The 18,332-nt window shown below is 41.4% G+C and overlaps 1 protein-coding gene across 2 annotated transcripts in view; it reads left to right on the top strand.

Moving 5' to 3' along the window:
• The window catches only part of LOC128666691 (gastrula zinc finger protein XlCGF57.1), a 207,797-nt gene that overhangs the window by 23,257 nt on the left and 166,208 nt on the right, over positions 1 to 18,332 (top strand). The window contains exon 2 of one of the 2 annotated variants that reach the window (XM_053721426.1): positions 6,097 to 6,277. The gene's annotated coding sequence lies outside the window, so the exon portion shown is untranslated. The remainder of the gene's footprint in view (positions 1 to 6,096; positions 6,278 to 18,332) is intronic. The other variant, XM_053721427.1, reaches the window with a different exon arrangement.

Genomic DNA, 18,332 nt, shown 5'->3' on the forward strand with positions numbered 1-18,332 from the left:
ATATAAGGTACTGGGGAGGGTCTGTATGTGTGTGAAACAGATGGGACCTCTCTATAATAATATATATCTGTATATAAGATACTGGGGAGGGGCCGTGTGTGTGAGACAGAGGGAACCTCTCTATAATATTATATATCTGTATATAAGGTACTGGGGAGGGGCTGTGTGTATGTGAGACAGAGGGAACCTCTCTATAATATAATATATCTATATATTAGGTACTGGGGAGGGATTGTGAGTGCGAGACAGAGGGACGCTCTCTATAATAATATATATCTGTATATAAGGTACTGGGGAGGGGCTGGATGTGTGACAGAGGAATCCACTCTATAATATTATATATCTGTATATAAGGTACTGGGGAGGGGCTGTGTGTGTGAGACAGAGGGAACCTCTCTATAATATTATATATCTGTATATAAGGTACTGGGGAGGGGCTGTGTGTTTGTGAGACAGAGGGAACCTCTCTATAATATAATATATCTATATATTAGGTACTGGGGAGGGGTTGTGAGTGTGAGACAGAGGGACCCTCTCTATAATAATATATATCTGTATATAAGGTACTGGGGAGGGGCTGGATGTGTGACAGAGGAATCCACTCTATAATATTATATATCTGTATATAAGGTACTGGGGAGGGGATGTGTGTGTGAGACAGAGGGGACATCTCTATAATATTATTTATCTGTATATAAGGTACTGGGGAGGGGCTTTGTGTGTGAGACAGAGGGACCCTCTCTATAATATAATATATCTGTATATAAGGTACTGGGGAGGGGCTGTGTGTGTGAGACAGAGGGGACCTCTCTATAATATTATTTATCTGTATATAAGGTACTGGGGAGGGGCTTTGTGTGTGAGACAGAGGGACCCTCTTTATAATATAATATATCTGTATATAAGGTACTGGGGAGGGGCTGTTTGTGTGTGAGAATCTCAGACGCCTACCCAGGAGGAGGCAAAGGGATGAGTAACAATGGAATAGTAAAATCACTTAGGCCGATGAATACAATAAAATTACTTATTTAATATTAAATACAATAATCATGGATCCATGATGAGACAAATAAAAACAGCAATAATATAGGAACAATATATAAAAGAACAATGGATTGCACAATAAATAACAATGGATGCACAATACAATGACACTGGATTGCACAATAAAAATAGATCTCACAATGTTAAAAACAAAGGCCTGGATAGCACAATGGTATGGTGGTTTAAACCAAGTGACTTGAAGAAATAAGGCTAGAGCCCATCCAAAACTGGGAAATGCAGAAGTTGTAACCAATAGATGTCAGTTCCAGTTGTGTAGAAGTGTGGGTGGTGTTCAAAAATACACTTGTAGGTAATGTCAAAAAGAGTTAGATGATGGGTGTGTGGTATTAACCTGGTATTGATCCTATAGAACCAGTGATCCAAAATAAAAATGTGAATTCATAGTGTTCATCAAATAAAAAACAAAAACATCAGAACCACACTTGTGAAAAATCTATAACGTGATTCTTCTGTGAAAAATAAAAAAGTGTAATGAAAAAATATAGTGAAAAATATAAAAAATGTAAAAAATATATGTAAAAAAAATGTGGAATATAAATGTAAAACAGTACCCAGGGTTCCAATGACATCAAATGTTGCTTGTAGACTTCCGGTGGGAGGCTTAGCAAGATGGTCGCAAGTGGGAACTGCTCTGCTTGAGACCAAGTTATTTTTTCCTATTCTAGGATTAAATCTCCGCCATCCTGCTAGCCCTTAGCAGTTTTAGCTGTTCAGGCATTTCTAAGGATCAAGCTGTACAACTCTTGGCCCCCGGAACGACGGAAAGTTATAGAAGAGGAGAAAGCTGTGATACGCATGGTACACAGCACAGCTGGGGACAAAGGAAAAAGCATGGAAATCTCCCCAGTCGCAACAGACTCTCAAAACAAAGACATTTTAACTGCCATACAAGGCTTGCTTCTGCCAGTGTTAACCAAGCTGGAATCTACCCTGCAGAATCTACTGACCCAAACTCAAGTCGTGGATCTCTCGCATGCGAGTCCAAAATGGCGCCGCCTCCCAGCAGAACCCATTTGTAATCTTACCGGCATTACTCCTGAGACACATCAGAGATGGCACAGGGAGGGACCGAAGGGACAGCCACAGCTGTTAGAGGGCTCTGGTCCCATATTCAGAAATAGCAAGGAAGCAGGACCCCTGGCAGTTGTTAAGGAGGAGGCGATGAAAGCCGCAAGATCTGACCTCGAGCTGCAGCGCGACCCCGGCATTCACTCTTCTCCTTACCAGCCATTAAAGGTTGCACTTTACCGGGCTGTATGCCGATCACATGGAGAGGTGTCAATCAGAGACTTGCTGCTAACAACGACTCAGCTACAGTTTGCATCTGAAATGGAGCCGGTTGCAGACCTATCAGCTCAACATTCACTAACCACCTGGATCTTTTTGATTGACATCCGAGCTTGTTCTTCTACTTACTTGCACCGACGGGTGTTACAATGGATCCTGCAAAATCAAGACAATTTAGAAAGTAATCACGGGATGACCCGTGGAGGGGTCGGTTAGCTCTTAACTTTATATCTCCTATATCTATCAGGTTACAGCACTGGTCATGGGCAGTATTTGGTGGGTTAAATGTTGGGATTTGTGGACTGTTAATGTTTACAGACTAAGCTCCGTTTTTAGGGTTAAAAGTTGTTTGCCTAACCTGCTTGTGTCTGCCTCTATGGTTTTCCTTTTCCAGCCCCATACTTGAGCAGAAATATCTCTGTGTACAGTGCTCTTTTACTCTGTCTCTTATGCAATTTCCCTGCTCCACACTCAACGGAACATTACATATGGGTTACTCCCCTCAACACTTAAACGTAATGTGCATCTGCCAGCACCCGATTACACTCTCTAGAAAGCACCACAAGTACAAATATATAAAAGTTAGAGCAATCCTCTATTAGTATTGTCAGATTTGGCCTTGTAATCTTTTTGAAAGTTCCCTCACTTCATCTATACAGCTGAGAACCAATCGTAGGTAATTAATTCCTGCTGCAAAACGGTAGCTTGTTTAAACAGGGTTGGCACAAATAAGTAAGCTCTCACCAGATACCTTAACCTCTCATGAATATATCATTCTGCATTAACCCCCGCTTTAAGGGGTAAATAAGGGGAACGCCTCATACTTTAACTTTGCTATTCTTGCTCTAATTACATTCTATTTCCCGCTTGTGTTTAAATGAGGATATTAACTGAACCCAACTGTTTATTTTACCATGGTCAAGAAACTATTAATTTGGAACCAGTACATTACTCCGGTTGTAAAGTTTTAACATTTGCTTAGTAGGGCTTTTGTGGATAGGTTTGGTGGTTTATGTTTCGTTTGATTGGGTGGTCTGTTTGCTTGATTGGTATGCTCGCTGCTGGTATTAAGAATTGTTTGTCTAATTTTCTTGTGTCTGCACTCACACTTCCCCTCCCTCATCCCCCCACTGGAATAGAAATGCACTGTACTTAGTTTTATCTCATTTCGTCTCTTATGCATTTTACTTGCCCCAAACGTACTAGATACATGTATCAAATTTTTTTGCACCACGGTTTAGTTTATAATTTTGTTGTCACTACTGAGACTGAGTGATTGTGGGAGATGCACGCAGCTATCCTCTTTCTATGGTACGGCACAGATTTTAGTTTATCATGTACCTGCAACTCTTTCTCTTTTATCACACTGTTAATGTTAAAATTAAAATGCATTAGGGTCACTTTCCTTGATAATACCACTGAAGCCTGTTAGATCTGCCGGGGAAACTGCATACCTGGATAGAATCATTATGGCAGTGATATAGTCATTTCTTGATCTGTTTTTGTCTGGGTATGTGGGTTGTTTCGTTTTGATTTATTCTTCCTTGAGATTTAGTTGTAGGCATGAACTTACATATTGCTAACATGAATGAATGGGCAGCTTTCTCAAACTGTGTCTATGAAAATGTAAAAAAGAAAACACAGGATCGGCACTTTGCATTCCCTGTCTCTTGCAAAAATTAACTGATCATTAACTCTGAGGACCTCTAGGGGTGTACTGCAGTACTGCATCTCAAAATTAGCTTACAAAATAAGGGTTCATCTCCTTTTGGTCAGCAATTTGAACTAGCAGCAACTTCTAAATGTATACCTGTTGTTTATTACTATAGACTGACCTTGCCCAATTGCCTTTATCATTATTGCTGCTAACTGGTTCTCACAGTGGTCCAGTACACCATAATTAAACACCATAATTAGTGAACATGTTAAGATTCCAGGTGTTCTGTACCCTCATTTTCTCTTAGCCTAGGAACTATATGCTTCAATTCCTAACTAAATAACATAGCACTAAGATGCAACACGAATTAGTGACCAATATTCAGATTTATAAATTCTAGAACAACATCCTTAGCATATATGTCACTGATTACTAAATTCAGCTTGTATCATCTGCTCCTTTCAGAAGAGTTGGTCTGCAGAGGGAGCTGTTCGCCCCTAATTTTGTCTGAAAATGTATAATTCTGGAAGATCTATATCTTGGATGTTAATAATCAAGCAGGCTGTTTAGTTATTTCACTCACCACTTTACTAAATTAACAATGTTCAGTCATTCCCTATATAAACCAGACAGTAAGGAATGGATGCCAATAGATCTTCAACCAGAATTTTTTTTTTTTTTTTTGTTTACTGTGTTTTAGTTTAGTTTTTATATGTTAGGTTATATTTTGTTTAATATAGTTAATAAAAATTTAAATTTAAGAGAGTTCAGGGGACAGAGGAGGAGAAAGCTGCATTACCAACACATCATGTTTGTTTTTAAACATGTAAAGTTACTTCACAATTCTATTTTTCGCCTGTCTTAGAGATTCGCCTATAATGGGTAATGGTGTTACAAGACATTATGTTCTTAATGATAGATCTTTGGTACCAATTTCTATTATCCATATACCATGTGTAACTCGTGGTTTTTTTTTGTCAAAATATTCTTTAATTGTAACATGAACAACATTGAATTATATGTATGTCATTAATTGCGTACTGTTACCCTGAGCTCTTTTCAATAAAAAGAATTTGACACAAATGTTGCTTGTAGTTGATTCCGTGAATGTGTGAGGTGAAGGAGTGTTAGACCCACAGAAAGGTAAACAATGTGGTACAGAACGATATCCACCTATAAAAATATATAGTGCAGATAACCTTTTAAAATTGATACACAAATTAAATTAGGCTTACCAATACTCAGTCTACGCGGTTTGGCCCTTCCTAGGCCTTTATCAAGTCTTTATCAAGCGGGAGGGGAGAACATGCGGGGGGAGGGGTAATTGAAACCAGCATGATGGTACGGGGGAATGGCCCATTTAGCGTTATGCTCCATCTGCTGGTTATGTGGGAGGACTGGGGAGGGTGATCCCCGGGCGTAGGCCCTAGGTAGGTGACAAGGGGAGGGTTGATATCCCACCTCATGGCCCCTGGGGGGATAATAGTTATGAGGGAGGCTAGCGTGGCTGTATTCCCCTGCTCGTTTACCAGAGAGGGGGGGGGGGCAAGCACATGATGGGGTGGAGGGCGAGAAGGCAGTGTGTTGGCAGGTACCTTAATGCTAAATGGAAGGTGTCCAGGGCCCCTGGGCTTATGGGGGGAAAATGGAAGCTTGCCCAGAGAGGTTGGGGGGTAGAGAGGATGCACCGCCTGCGCAAGCTTGTATAGAGGGCCTAGACAGAGCACCACTAACTCCGTGCTGGCCTGGAGAGGAGGGGGAAGGGGGCGGGTGGGGGGAATACCGAGGACAAGCAGTCCTGAGTAGGCCCAAAGGAGCCGAGTAAGCTCCCTGTTACATGCTGTTTGTTTGTGACTGATGGTGGAGGGAGGAGGATTTGCTGCGCGGGCCAGAAGGGCCTACTGGAGAGGGTGGCCTAGAGAGGGGGGGATGAGAACATGGCAGGGGAGCTGCAGGGGGAGAACAGAGGCATGCCAGTGGAGGACAAAGAAGACTGAGAGGGACAAGGGGAGGAAGAAGTAAAACCTGGGAGGGGGACTTCTCAGCCCTAGGGTTATACTTAACTGTTTCTGTTTTCTTCTTCCTAGGTAGCCGTATGGTGATCACGCTGTCCTGCAACCTTCTTGGGGCAATCTGTTTCCTGCTACGCCGCTCCATGCTTCCTCAGGCTTCCAGACTCGATCCTGCAACAAGAAAAGACAATTTGAAACTCCACTCAGCTACATCTCCCATTCAAAAGACAATTTGAAACTGCATCTTCAGAGGCAGGTAAGCCCTTTTATGCCTTCTTCCTCCCCCCTCTCTTGACCCTCCCCTGGCCTATCCCTATGTCTCCCTACCCCCTCCCTCCCCTACCCCCCTTTTCTGGAGAAAGAGACAGCTATAGGGAGAGAGAGACAGCTACGGGGAGGGAGGGAGAGAGAGACAGCTATGGTGAGGGAGGGAGAAAGAGACAGCTATGGGGAGGGAGGGAGAGACAGCTATGGGGAGGGAGGGAGAGACAGCTATGGGGAGGGAGGGAGAGACAGCTATGGGGAGGGAGGAAGAGACAGCTATGGGGAGGGAGGAAGAGACAGCTATGGAGAGGGAGGGGGAGAGACAGCTATGGGGAGTGAGGGGGAGAGACAGCTATGGGGAGTGAGGGGGAGAGACAGCTATGGGGAGGGAGTAAAGTATCAGTTATTGGTATCGGCGAGTACTTGAAAAAAGTATCGTACTCTTACTCGGTCTTAAAAAATTGGTATCGGTGGATCCCAATATCTGTATATAAGTATGATGCTGAAGTTAGCTCCTCATTCGGCCAGATTCTTATTTGAAGATTGAAGTTAGCTTACTATTCACCCAGCATCCTATTCTGGTTAGCTTCTTATTCATGAAAGAAATTATTTATTAAACAACAATTAGCAAAGTTAATATGATATTAATCATGAAATTTGGCACCAAACGTGGCACGATAATTTCCATTTATTTCAATGTGAAATTCTGAATAAGTAACCAAGCATTTACTCTATTAAAACCATCTTGGCTCACTCACATTTGACTTGTTTTATACTAATTGGAAATCCCTCTATATAAAAAAATGAAATCTAGCCTGAGCCAAATGATATTGATCATATAATATGGCATCAAACTTAACACCCTAGCATCAATGCATTTCAATTGGAAATTCTGAATAAGTAACCAACTTTTACTCTATTAAAACCATCTTGGCTCACCAAGATTTGGCTTGTTTTATACTAATTGGGCATCCCTCTATATAAAAAAGTTAAATCTAGATTGAGCCAAATGATATTGATGATAAGATATGAAACTAAATCTAGCACCCTGTATTGCCTAATAAAATGTATACCTTAATACATATGCTAAAAGCAATAATTTAACTCCTTGCTATTCTTAATAAGAATAATAGTTTATTCACAAAAGAAAAGAACAATCTTAAACAATAATGTATAATAACAACTTGTTTATATATAAGTAAACTAAATCACTACATCAGACACATCAGATCCCCAGCGCTCACCACTTCCACGTCTTCTCCGGCAGCGTGTCTTCAGCGAGTGCACACGTCATCAGCCTGCTTCCAAGTAAGACAGCGTCGTCGTTAGGACGCCAAACAAAAGGCAAACAGGAATTCAGTAAGTCTATCGCAACTCCTCCCCAGGAAAAGCACAGTGACTCTTGTAGTAAAAGTAGAAAAGTCTTTATTGGTAGTAGAGCGTAAATAAAAACAGGGATGTGAGATACAACTCACAAATTCAAAATTGGTGTTCCAGTATTGCAAGACACGGCAAACATGTTTCGTGTGGGGCCTCCACACTTGTTCACTGCTGTTAATTGCAAGCACTGGATACACCTTTAAAGGGCAATCAATCACCAAAAATTGTAAACATGTGTGTACTTAACCCTGCCTATATAGTAAATTACCAAAAGATACACAAACATTGTACATGTGGGAAAATTGAAACAACTAACATTAGAAAATATATATATAGTAATAACAACATCATAATTTTTGAGCTATACAAGCAAGATGTATTATATATGATTCTATTAGGGAACCAGGAAAGACCAGGACTTGTGAGATAAATAAACATTAAATAAAAAGGTTGACATCAGATTCCATATTAATGCCAAGCGGATATCTGGTATTGAGAGTGAATATCCACTGAGCCTCCTTATAGCTCAGTTTATATTCCCTATCTCCCCCTCTGGAATGTTTTGGAATGTAGTCAATGGCCTGAATTGATACTAGGGATGAATCAGCATCATGCATATTTTTAAAATGCTTAGCAACAGGCGTGAAGACATCAGGGTTATCAATATCCCCGATGTGTTCTAGTGCTCTGTCCCCTGAGCATACGCTGGGTTTTTCTCCAACATAGGTGTGTCCGGTCCACGGCGTCATCCTTACTTGTGGGATATTCTCTTCCCCAACAGGAAATGGCAAAGAGCCCAGCAAAGCTGGTCACATGATCCCTCCTAGGCTCCGCCTACCCCAGTCATTCTCTTTGCCGTTGTACAGGCAACATCTCCACGGAGATGGCTTAGAGTTTTTTAGTGTTTAACTGTAGTTTTTATTATTCAATCAAGAGTTTGTTATTTTGAAATAGTGCTGGTATGTACTATTTACTCAGAAACAGAAAAGAGATGAAGATTTCTGTTTGTATGAGGAAAATGATTTTAGCAAACCGTCACTAAAATCCATGGCTGTTCCACACAGGACTGTTGAGAGCAATTAACTTCAGTTGGGGGAACAGTGAGCAGTCTCTTGCTGCTTGAGGTATGACACATTCTAACAAGACGATGTAATGCTGGAAGCTGTCATTTTCCCTATGGGATCCGGTAAGCCATGTTTATTACGATCGTAAATAAGGGCTTCACAAGGGCTTATTAAGACTGTAGACTTTTTCTGGGCTAAATCGATTCATTATTAACACATATTTAGCCTTGAGGAATCATTTTATTTGGGTATTTTGATATAATAATATCGGCAGGCACTGTTTTAGACACCTTATTCTTTAGGGGCTTTCCCAAAGCATAGGCAGAGCCTCATTTTCGCGCCGGTGTTGCGCACTTGTTTTTGAGAGGCATGGCATGCAGTCGCATGTGAGAGGAGCTCTGATACTTAGAAAAGACTTTCTGAAGGCGTCATTTGGTATCGTATTCCCCTTTGGGCTTGGTTGGGTCTCAGCAAAGCAGATACCAGGGACTGTAAAGGGGTTAAAGTTCAAAACGGCTCCGGTTCCGTTATTTTAAGGGTTAAAGCTTCCAAATTTGGTGTGCAATACTTTTAAGGCTTTAAGACACTGTGGTGAAAATTTGGTGATTTTGAACAATTCCTTCATGTTTTTTCGCAATTGCAGTAATAAAGTGTGTTCAGTTTAAAATTTAAAGTGACAGTAACGGTTTTATTTTAAAACGTTTTTTGTACTTTGTTATCAAGTTTATGCCTGTTTAACATGTCTGAACTACCAGATAGACTGTGTTCTGAATGTGGGGAAGCCAGAATTCCTATTCATTTAAATAAATGTGATTTATGTGACAATGACAATGATGCCCAAGATGATTCCTCAAGTGAGGGGAGTAAGCATGGTACTGCATCATTCCCTCCTTCGTCTACACGAGTCTTGCCCACTCAGGAGGCCCCTAGTACATCTAGCGCGCCAATACTCCTTACTATGCAACAATTAACGGCTGTAATGGATAATTCTGTCAAAAACATTTTAGCCAAAATGAACACTTATCAGCGTAAGCGCGACTGCTCTGTTTTAGATACTGAAGAGCATGACGACGCTGATAATAATGTTTCTGAAGGGCCCCTAACCCAGTCTGATGGGGCCAGGGAGGTTTTGTCTGAGGGAGAAATTACTGATTCAGGGAACATTTCTCAACATGCTGAACCTGATGTGATTACATTTAAATTTAAGTTGGAACATCTCCGCATTCTGCTTAAGGAGGTATTATCCACTCTGGATGATTGTGACAAGTTGGTCATCCCAGAGAAACTATGTAAAATGGACAAGTTCCTAGAGGTGCCGGGGCTCCCAGAAGCTTTTCCTATACCCAAGCGGGTGGCGGACATTGTTAATAAAGAATGGGAAAGGCCCGGTATTCCTTTCGTCCCTCCCCCCCATATTTAAAAAATTGTTTCCTATGGTCGACCCCAGAAAGGACTTATGGCAGACAGTCCCCAAGGTCTAGGGAGCGGTTTCCACTTTAAACAAACGCACCACTATACCCATAGAGGATAGTTGTGCTTTCAAAGATCCTATGGATAAAAAATTAGAAGGTTTGCTTAAAAAGATGTTTGTTCAGCAGGGTTACCTTCTACAACCAATTTCATGCGTTGTCCCTGTCGCTACAGCCGCATGTTTCTGGTTCGATGAGCTGATAAAGGCGGTCGATAGTGATTCTCCTCCTTATGAGGAGATTATGGACAGAATCAATGCTCTCAAATTGGCTAATTCTTTTACCCTAGACGCCACTTTGCAATTGGCTAGGTTAGCGGCTAAGAATTCTGGGTTTGCTATTGTGGCGCGCAGAGCGCTTTGGTTGAAATCTTGGTCGGCTGATGCGTCTTCCAAGAACAAGCTACTTAACATTCCTTTCAAGGGGAAAACGCTGTTTGGCCCTGACTTGAAAGAGATTATCTCTGATATCACTGGGGGTAAGGGCCACGCCCTTCCTCAGGATCGGCCTTTCAAGGCAAAAAAATAAACCTAATTTTCGTCCCTTTCGTAGAAACGGACCAGCCCAAAGTGCTACGTCCTCTAAGCAAGAGGGTAATACTTCTCAGCCAAGCCAGCTTGGAGACCAATGCAAGGCTGGAACAAGGGAAAGCAGGCCAAGAACCTGCCACTGCTACCAAGACAGCATGAAATGTTGGCCCCCGATCCGGGACCGGATCTGGTGGGGGGCAGACTCTCTCTCTTCGCTCAGGCTTGGGCAAGAGATGTTCTGGATCCTTGGGCGCTAGAAATAGTCTCCCAAGGTTATCTTCTGGAATTCAAGGGGCTTCCCCCAAGGGGGAGGTTCCACAGGTCTCAGTTGTCTTCAGACACATAAAAAGACAGGCATTCTTACATTGTGTAGAAGACCTGTTAAAAATGGGAGTGATTCATCCTGTTCCATTAAGAGAACAAGGGATGGGGTTCTACTCCAATCTGTTCATAGTTCCCAAAAAAGAGGGAACGTTCAGACCAATCTTAGATCTCAAGATCTTAAACAAGTTTCTCAGGGTTCCATCGTTCAAGATGGAAACCATTCGAACTATTCTTCCTTCCATCCAGGAAGGTCAATTCATGACCACGGTGGATTTAAAGGATGCGTATCTACATATTCCTATCCACAAGGAACATCATCGGTTCCTAAGGTTCGCATTCCTGGACAAGCATTACCAGTTTGTGGCGCTTCCTTTCGGATTAGCCACTGCTCCAAGGATTTTCACAAAGGTACTAGGGTCCCTTCTAGCTGTGCTAAGACCAAGGGGCATTGCTGTAGTACCTTATTTGGACGACATTCTGATTCAAGCGTCGTCCCTTCCTCAAGCAAAGGCTCACACGGACATAGTCCTGGCCTTTCTCAGATCTCACGGATGGAAAGTGAACGTGGAAAAGAGTTCTCTATCTCCGTCAACAAGGGTTCCCTTCTTGGGAACAATAATAGACTCCTTAGAAATGAGGATATTTCTGACAGAGGCCAGAAAAACAAAGCTTCTAGACTCTTGTCGGATACTTCATTCCGTTCCTCTTCCTTCCATAGCTCAGTGCATGGAAGTGATCGGGTTGATGGTAGCGGCAATGGACATAGTTCCTTTTGCGCGCATTCATCTAAGACCATTACAACTGTGCATGCTCAGTCAGTGGAATGGGGATTATACAGACTTGTCTCCGAAGATACAAGTAAATCAGAGGACCAGAGACTCACTCCGTTGGTGGCTGTCCCTGGACAACCTGTCACAAGGGATGACATTCCGCAGACCAGAGTGGGTCATTGTCACGACCGACGCCAGTCTGATGGGCTGGGGCGCGGTCTGGGGATCCCTGAAAGCTCAGGGTCTTTGGTCTCGGGAAGAATCTCTTCTACCGATAAATATTCTGGATCTGAGAGCGATATTCAATGCTCTCAAGGCTTGGCCTCAGCTAGCGAGGGCCAAGTTCATACGGTTTCAATCAGACAACATGACAACTGTTGCGTACATCAACCATCAGGGGGGAACAAGGAGTTCCCTAGCGATGGAAGAAGTGACCAAAATCATTCTATGGGCGGAGTCTCACTCCTGCCACCTGTCCGCTATCCACATCCCAGGAGTGGAAAATTGGGAAGCGGATTTTCTGAGTCGTCAGACATTGCATCCGGGGGAGTGGGAACTCCATCCGGAAATCTTTGCCCAAGTCACTCAGCTGTGGGGCATTCCAGACATGGATCTGATGGCCTCTCGTCAGAACTTCAAGGTTCCTTGCTACGGGTCCAGATCCAGGGATCCCAAGGCGGCTCTAGTGGATGCACTAGTAGCACCTTGGACCTTCAAACTAGCTTATGTGTTCCCGCTGTTTCCTCTCATCCCCAGGCTGGTAGCCAGGATCAATCAGGAGAGGGCGTTGGTGATCTTGATAGCTCCTGCGTGGCCACGCAGGACTTGGTATGCAGATCTGGTGAATATGTCATCGGCTCCACCTTGGAAGCTACCTTTGAGACGAGACCTTCTTGTTCAGGGTCCGTTCGAACATCCGAACCTGGTTTCACTCCAGCTGACTGCTTGGAGATTGAACGCTTGATCTTATCGAAGCGAGGGTTCTCAGATTCTGTTATCGATACTCTTGTTCAGGCCAGAAAGCCTGTAACTAGAAAGATTTACCACAAAATTTGGAAAAAATATATCTGTTGGTGTGAATCTCAAGGATTCCCTTGGGACAAGGTTAAGATTCCTAAGATTCTATCCTTCCTTCAAGAAGGATTGGAAAAAGGATTATCTGCAAGTTCCCTGAAGGGACAGATTTCTGCCTTGTCTGTGTTACTTCACAAAAAGCTGGCAGCTGTGCCAGATGTTCAAGCCTTTGTTCAGGCTCTGGTTAGAATTAAGCCTGTTTACAAACCCTTTGACTCCTCCTTGGAGTCTCAATTTAGTTCTTTCAGTTCTTCAGGGGGTTCCGTTTGAACCCTTACATTCCGTTGATATTAAGTTATTATCTTGGAAAGTTTTGTTTTTAGTTGCAATTTCTTCTGCTAGAAGAGTTTCAGAATTATCTGCTCTGCAGTGTTCTCCTCCTTATCTGGTGTTCCATGCAGATAAGGTGGTTTTACGTTCTAAACCTGGTTTTCTTCCAAAAGTTGTTTCTAACAAAAACATTAACCAGGAGATTATCGTACCTTCTCTGTGTCCGAAACCAGTTTCAAAGAAGGAACGTTTGTTGCACAATTTGGATGTTGTTCGCGCTCTAAAATTCTATTTAGAAGCTACAAAGGATTTTAGACAAACATCTTCCTTGTTTGTTGTTTATTCCGGTAAAAGGAGAGGTCAAAAAGCAACTTCTACCTCTCTCTCTTTTTGGATTAAAAGCATCATCAGATTGGCTTACGAGACTGCCGGACGGCAGCCTCCAGAAAGAATCACAGCTCATTCCACTAGGGCTGTGGCTTCCACATGGGCCTTCAAGAACGAGGCTTCTGTTGATCAGATATGTAGGGCAGCGACTTGGTCTTCACTGCACACTTTTACCAAATTTTACAAGTTTGATACTTTTGCTTCTTCTGAGGCTATTTTTGGGAGAAAGGTTTTGCAAACCGTGGTGCCTTCCATTTAGGTGACCTGATTTGTTCCCTCCCTTCATCCGTGTCCTAAAGCTTTGGTATTGGTTCCCACAAGTAAGGATGACGCCGTGGACCGGACACACCTATGTTGGAGAAAACAGAATTTATGTTTACCTGATAAATTACTTTCTCCAACGGTGTGTCCGGTCCACGGCCCGCCCTGGTTTTTTTAATCAGGTCTGATAATTTATTTTCTTTAACTACAGTCACCACGGTACCATATGGTTTCTCCTATGCAAATATTCCTCCTTAACGTCGGTCGAATGACTGGGGTAGGCGGAGCCTAGGAGGGATCATGTGACCAGCTTTGCTGGGCTCTTTGCCATTTCCTGTTGGGGAAGAGAATATCCCACAAGTAAGGATGACGCCGTGGACCGGACACACCGTTGGAGAAAGTAATTTATCAGGTAAACATAAATTCTGTTTTCCAACGTATTGGATCTGGCACCCCCTACAGGTCAAAAGATAAACTACAAAAGTAGATTTGCAATTCAATTTTTGTCTAATTTGATATGACTTATTTGTAACTGAGGAATGAAAACAATCTCCCTCCACCACATAATTGCAGGTTTTGCATATTTTTGCTTTGCATCTAAAAAAGCCCATCCTCTGCGATAACCAGGTACATGATCTCTGTGTGGGCAATTGTGAAGGAGCTACTATGTTGCCAATAGTGATAGCTTTCCTAGCTACAAATTTGCAGCCACTATTAGCTACCCTTTCCAAAGAAGGATCAGTAGCAAGAATAGGTAGACTTTCTCTAATCAGATTGCAAATTTTGTTGAACTCCAGACTATAAGGAGTGCTAAAGATAAGTTTATCTCTGCAAACTTCCCTAGTAGATGGAGTTCTATCAAATCTCTTATATGTTAATAACTGACTACGTGGGATTTTTCTGATTTGTTCTCTTGTAGATTTTAACAAAGTTAGTGGATACCCTCGCTCTAAAAGCCTCTCCTCCAAAATGTCAATTTGTTCATTAAACATAGTATCATTAGAACAAATTCTGCGTGTTCTAATGTACTGACTTTTAGGTATGGCTTTTAGAACGTGTTTTGGATGGCAGGATTGGAAATTGAGAATAGTGTTCCCACTAGTTGGTTTACGATATAAGTTAGTATCCACAGTCTTAGTGGATATTTGAGCGGAGAGCTCAATGTCCAAAAATTTAGTGTGTAGTGGATGTTGTTCAAAAGTGAATTTGAGATTTACCTCATTGGTATTGATGTACTTAATAAACTCCTCTACACTACTGCTATCCCCATTCCACACCAGCAACAGGTCATCGATGTAGCGCCCAAAGTATATGATATTGTCCTTGTGGGGGTTGCCATCTCCATAGACGTGGAACAGCTCCCACCATCCCATATAGAGATTGGCATAGGAGGGGGCAAACTTAGCCCCCATTGCCGTTCCACGCCTCTGGAGATAGCAACATCCCTCAAACAGGAAAAAATTATGAGTTAATAAGAATTCGATGGCCAAAATAAGAAACTGTTTGACCTCCACCGAATAATTAGAGTAATTGTCTAAAACTGAGGACACTGCATCGAGCCCCCGCTGGTGTGGAATGGAGGTGTAAAGAGAAACAACATCTATAGTCACGAATCTGTATGTCTCTTCCCATGTGATGTTCTGTACTGTTCTTAAAACCTGGGTGGCATGTTTGCCGTGTCTTGCAATACTGGAACACCAATTTTGAATTTGTGAGTTGTATCTCACATCCCTGTTTTTATTTACGCTCTACTACCAATAAAGACTTTTCTACTTTTACTACAAGAGTCACTGTGCTTTTCCTGGGGAGGAGTTGCGATAGACTTACTATTAAGTTTATTAAGTACATCAATACCAATGAGGTAAATCTCAAATTCACTTTTGAACAACATCCACTACACACTAAATTTTTGGACATTGAGCTCTCCGCTCAAATATCCACTAAGACTGTGGATACTAACTTATATCGTAAACCAACTAGTGGGAACACTATTCTCAATTTCCAATCCTGCCATCCAAAACACGTTCTAAAAGCCATACCTAAAAGTCAGTACATTAGAACACGCAGAATTTGTTCTAATGATACTATGTTTAATGAACAAATTGACATTTTGGAGGAGAGGCTTTTAGAGCGAGGGTATCCACTAACTTTGTTAAAATCTACAAGAGAACAAATCAGAAAAATCCCACGTAGTCAGTTATTAACATATAAGAGATTTGATAGAACTCCATCTACTAGGGAAGTTTGCAGAGATAAACTTATCTTTAGCACTCCTTATAGTCTGGAGTTCAACAAAATTTGCAATCTGATTAGAGAAAGTCTACCTATTCTTGCTACTGATCCTTCTTTGGAAAGGGTAGCTAATTTTGGCTGCAAATTTGTAGCTAGGAAAGCTATCACTATTGGCAACATAGTAGCTCCTTCACAATTGCCCACACAGAGATCATGTACCTGGTTATCGCAGAGGATGGGCTTTTTTAGATGCAAAGCAAAAATATGCAAAACCTGCAATTATGTGGTGGAGGGAGATTGTTTTCATTCCTCAGTTACAAATAAGTCATATCAAATTAGACAAAATTGAATTGCAAATCTACTTTTGTAGTTTATCTTTTGACCTGTAGGGGGTGCCAGATCCAATACGTTGGAAAAACCCAGCGTATGCTCAGGGACAGAGCACTAGAACACATCGGGGATATTGATAACCCTGATGTCTTCACGCCTGTTGCTAAGCATTTTAAAAATATGCATGATGCTGATTCATCCCTAGTATCAATTCAGGCCATTGACTACATTCCAAAACATTCCAGAGGGGGAGAGATAGGGAATATAAACTGAGCTATAAGGAGGCTCAGTGGATATTCACTCTCAATACCAGATATCCGCTTGGCATTAATATGGAATCTGATGTCAACCTTTTTATTTAATGTTTATTTATCTCACAAGTCCTGGTCTTTCCTGGTTCCCTAATAGAATCATATATAATACATCTTGCTTGTATAGCTCAAAAATTATGATGTTATTACTATATATATATTTTCTAATGTTAGTTGTTTCAATTTTCCCACATGTACAATGTTTGTGTATCTTTTGGTAATTTACTATATAGGCAGGGTTAAGTACACACATGTTTACAATTTTTGGTGATTGATTGCCCTTTAAAGGTGTATCCAGTGCTTGCAATTAACAGCAGTGAACAAGTGTGGAGGCCCCACACGAAACATGTTTGCCGTGTCTTGCAATACTGGACACCAATTTTGAATTTGTGAGTTGTATCTCACATCCCTGTTTTTATTTACGCTCTACTACCAATAAAGACTTTTCTACTTTTACTACAAGAGTCACTGTGCTTTTCCTGGGGAGGAGTTGCGATAGACTTACTGAATTCCTAAATCACTACATCACCAGATAGTGCATCATATATGTTCCACTTTGGCTGGGGATTCCCGTCAACTTCAGCCCGAACGATATAGAAGATCTGGGAGTTTCAACTTAATTTCCAAACGACATGTCTGCCCTTGATTTGAGAAGCCCAATGAAAGAAGGTCCCATATCCTTTATATACACTCTAATAATACTTCCTACATTTAGTTTTTTGCAAAACTGCCTATGTGTCTCTTATTCCTGTCTAGATGTTTACGGTCCAACAAATGTCTCAACGACGGATGAGTCATTTGTTCTTTTAGCATACATATTGTTTTGTTCAGCATTTTTTCAATAAAAACAAGTTGTATATAAACTTCAAGCCTATGCCATGTCAGCAACTCAGGTTTTTTTTAATCACTACATAGATTCATATAGGCCAAGAAGACTGGTTCACATTCATCACACTCTATATGGCCTGCCATATAACATTTGTATCACATTCGGTCCTTGAACCAATCTTATTGACCATATGAATAAGCCATGACTTTCAAAGTTCTGCAGAACATTCGATACTGGGTGAATTATCCAATTTAGCATCTGAGTAGCTGATGACGAATAACCCATAAATATATCATACCAATGATGTCTTGTTGCTGTTTCAATATTTGAGCCTATTTTAACTAAATCCTGTCCAATTATAGTTGTGTATATAACTTGATGTTGCAAAGTCTGATTCAACAATTGTATGTGTTTTTACCAATTCTGATCTACTCATGATGTAACGTAATGCTGAAAAAGATAGATTCCAATTGGGAATCATCATTATATTTGGTAGCCACAGGGAACTCACATTTATATGAAATTTTGGATGTAATATATAGGTCCTATTTTCCCATTTAAAAATAGTAAAGATTAGATATACATCCAGAAAAAGGTAATTGCATATGAGGTATCACCTCCTCATTAGTAACTATACATAGTGTTTGCGAAGCTATTTCAATCAACATTTTCCATTGTATAGGTAGGATTGTCCAATCACAGACGTTAATAGTATTTTGCAATAAACATGGTTCATATAGTCTGGAATTAACAGTACATACCACTCCTATCATCTCTTCACATACATTTAAATCATGGGTTAAATTATTAGTATCA

The sequence above is a fragment of the Bombina bombina genome, chromosome 7 (genome assembly GCF_027579735.1).
Source record: "Bombina bombina isolate aBomBom1 chromosome 7, aBomBom1.pri, whole genome shotgun sequence".
NCBI classification, from domain to species: Eukaryota; Metazoa; Chordata; class Amphibia; order Anura; family Bombinatoridae; genus Bombina; species Bombina bombina.